This window comes from Poecilia latipinna, unplaced genomic scaffold (assembly GCF_001443285.1).
Source record: "Poecilia latipinna isolate Pla-1442-1.1 unplaced genomic scaffold, P_latipinna-1.0 Scaffold2514, whole genome shotgun sequence".
Lineage (NCBI taxonomy): Eukaryota > Metazoa > Chordata > Actinopteri > Cyprinodontiformes > Poeciliidae > Poecilia > Poecilia latipinna.
In genome coordinates, this window is record NW_015115130.1 from 53,099 (window position 1) to 56,850 (window position 3,752).

General features: G+C 39.2%; 2 protein-coding genes across 4 annotated transcripts in view; one reads left to right on the forward strand and one right to left on the reverse strand.

The window, feature by feature from the left end:
- Nucleotides 1-3,752, reverse strand: part of LOC106938116 (voltage-dependent calcium channel subunit alpha-2/delta-4-like) — a 67,641-nt gene that overhangs the window by 34,086 nt on the left and 29,803 nt on the right. The window lies entirely within an intron of this gene.
- Nucleotides 830-3,752, forward strand: part of LOC106938118 (leucine-rich repeat and transmembrane domain-containing protein 2-like) — a 14,702-nt gene continuing 11,779 nt past the window's right edge. Inside the window, exon 1 of the mRNA XM_015019968.1 lies at nt 830-1,107. The gene's annotated coding sequence lies outside the window, so the exon portion shown is untranslated. The remainder of the gene's footprint in view (nt 1,108-3,752) is intronic.

The window sequence follows — 3,752 nt, forward strand, 5'->3', positions numbered from 1 at the left end:
GACGAGACCAAGACCAACTTCGAGTACCACAACACTGCTGTGTTAAAATCCATGCAATTCTTTAATCAAAAATAACCATGGTTTGTCCTGGTCCTAACATTAAGTCATTTATTTTCTGTGTGAGAATTCGATCGACTGGTCATCTTTTGTGTCGCTGTCTGGTTCCCATTAATATACTCATACTGGAGATAGAAGGTTTAAGTTCAACAGAGATGATCATATTTATTCCTTATAGAACATAAATTATGAGTCAAACTCCAAGTGAAAACTTTTAGGTCATCTGTAAAGAATGACCTGTAGGTCATTAAAGGACATTAGGTCATTAAATGTTCAAAGAAATGATTATGATGATGATGCTGATGATAACTCATCTTTAGTATAAAGAAATATTTCATGATAGAAAACATTAGATTAGGAATTATTTTGAAAACTAGGTGGAGTTAAAATAGCATAGAAGCTTTCCAAAACTTAGTCCTAAACCTGATCTAAAAGCAACACTTCTTATGAGGCCCAGGCTTCGGGAACGATAAGGAGCAAAACATTGTAGTTGTTGGGAAATACTGTGGAGAACTTTGTGTGTATGCACAAAAACACACACACCCACACCCACACACACCTACACGCACGCACACACACACACACACAGAAGCAGCAGCAGCAGCAGCAGCAGCAGCAGCAGCAGAGCTGTGTGGCTTGTCTATCCCCTGTTTACTCTCTCTCTCTCTCTCTCTCTCTCTCTCTCCTCTCCTCTTCTCTCCTCTCCTCTCCTCAGTCAGCTGGCAGGTTGCACGCTGGATGGAAAGCTCTGGCTGTCCCAGGAAGCTGAGCCAGTGATGGCGATGAAGAGGAGGAGGCAATAATCAGTGGTGGATGAACTGGACTCAATTTCAAATACAACTATAGATTCCTACTTTACAAAGAAGAGCAAGCTCCTGTAGGTTTTATACTTTTTCCCTTTCAGGGTAATTCTAGCTCTTTCAGAGTCAAGATTTTTTTCAAGCCAAAACCCTTTTCCATATAGCAGGTACTTAAGTAAAAATGCAGATGAAGAACATGAATGATTTATCTACGCTGCCTCTCTCTGGAGGTTGAAAAGCCGAGCAGATGGTGAGTTGCTTGATAGTTTTGTGCAGATTATGTATTTACAATAACCTAAGTTGAGTTGTTCTTCTGGACAATGTAAAATTCCAAGGCTGCAATAAACCACACATAATATGGTTATCAAAATAACTTACAATCTCTTTCTTATTAGCTTTATCTAGTTTGAAAACTGTTGAAAAAAACAACTATATCTTAGTTTTCTAAACTTCTGTCAAAGTAAGGACATTTTGCAGACGTATGACTAATGTTGGTAATTTTGTTTGCTAAATAAAAACAGCAAAAGTCGGTTTGCCTATGTGGGTGGGGAGAGATGTAGGAGGTTTTGCAGAGATGTGACTTTCACCGCAACCACTGCCTGATAAGTAAGGTTATACTGACTGAGAGAGAGACCTTCAGGACTGAGCTTCTCTTTTTATTGATGTTCTGTAAAGGAGCAGCAGCAGGACCCTGAGGATCAGCAAACACATGTAACACACAGAGATATAGCAGTAAAATCTGTAATCCCCATGATGTTGGGGACATTAATTCATGTGATTTAAAGTAATATAAGTGCACCGTTATATCACACTGAGTGTGTATGTCTGTGTGTAAATGCATTAGCATACTTTTTTCCCTGCTCATTTATGCCTCCGTCTGGATGCTGCAGTGTGTTGGTACTGCAGAACTTTTGTCCTGCTGTTTCTCTCGAGCTGTTTGACAGGAAAATTGCTGCACTGGGGCTCAGGGGAGTGGGGTGTTAGTGAGATAGTGATGTTATCTAAAAACTGGAGGAAAGTGGAGAAATTGTACCACATTTGAATTCCATGAAGTGGGTCCGACTCTGAAAAGTAAAACTTCCAATCATAAAGACAAACCGTCGGTTTTCATGAAACAAAATGCTACTTGTGCCTCCTGCCAAAGGCGTCACAAATGTACGAATAATAGGAGGACCTAAAACTCCAACAGCGTGAGCTTGAGGTAAGACAGCTGTGTCATCTAAATCCGTGTTATGACAACCTTGTGGCAGCAGCCAGAGATACTTTCTATTCTTTTAACTTTCTTCTCATATGTAGGTGTTAGCAGTATAAAATAAAGCTTCTTTGGGAAAAAAAAAACAAATCTAAAGGGCCACAAGTGAATAATGGCTTTCATAGGACTAAAGCACAATAATATTTAAAGAGGAAGTAGATGATTTAGAACTAATTTAGCCAATTAGCTTATAGTAGAAAATGTTATTTGTTCCAACATGTGAAAAATGGAATAGTAAACATCCCAGATTTAGAGGGAGTTGTAATATGACTGCATTGGAAATAATTATGTTGAATAAAAGTAATTAGATTGCATGTAAATAAGAATTAATCTGAGTGACTGGGTCAGGTGCTTGACCACCATCTGAACAGGCTCCTGGTGCCTCCGTCTTACTCTGTACCCCTCAACTGTTGTATTAGCTGTCTAAACTAGCTGCTGGTACCACAGCTGTTTCACTGGCCCTCCAGTCATCATTCCTCTTCAGCAACAGCACAAACTTTTGCAGGGCTGGTCTACGGTTGGAGAAAAACGCTGGTGAACCGATCAATGCTTGCTTTGCTACACCTACCAAGTTAGCTCCAGCTCCATCGGATCATCAGCCACTCCAACCAAACACGCTAAGCTCTGCTCATTTGTCCCTGGTGTTCTCCCTCCATTAGCTCCTTCATTTCCTCCTCCATAATTTATATATCTCTTCCCAGTCTTGTCTTCTTCCTGAAGTTACTGTTCACAAGCTCCAGGATAAGCCAGACAAAGATCTGTATAATTTGCATGTTCTTTGTTAAAGAAACTTTTGAGCTTTTCTTCCTGTCTCCTGAGCGTCTCACTTATGTGGACCAGAAGCTCAACTGACATGACAGGTTAGGCTACTTCTGGTTTTAAACAGTCCTTAGAATGAATGAAAATGGGTTTTTTCCCCCCAGAAGGTACAATTTACAGTTAAAAATTTAAACTTGGGTCAGTATTTTGTCACACAGATATATCAGTAGTCTATATATCTACTGATATATAGACTTTTAAACACATCAGACAGTGTTTAGTATTACTTTTATATGGTGGGATTGATGTAAGATGGCTGCAGTGGAGGTGGTGATTATTAGCTTCAATCAACCTGGTTCATATTCACCCAGATTTGCTTACACATTTTACAATATCAGTTGGTGATACTGATCATTCTGCTACAATCACCAAAAGTATTTAATTGTCTACCTTTACCCACATACAAATGTGTCATTTCAAACTTTAATCTATGATGGTTGTGCACCTATAACTGCATCAGGTCATCTAGGAAGGATTTTCATAAGGTTTAGGAGTGTTTTATAACTACAGAAGCACATTTAAGGACATCGGATGAGGCCTGGCTTACAGCATCTACTCCACTAATAATTTACCACCTTTAGGATACTAATTCATACCAAAGATGGTCTTTAGGGTTGAAGACAGAAAGAGATGAATGTCAGCCAAGTTCTTCCATACCAAACTCTTTTATTGTTGGGGCCTGCCATAGCAATGTACAGGGAGAGCAGTGGCTCTCTGCTCTGGGGTGAACCGTTCTGGGGTGTGATATGTGGAAATGTTTATTATTATATGTAAAGGTCATTATTATATATGTTTAGGTTTATTCAGTTAAAAATGTTAACTAT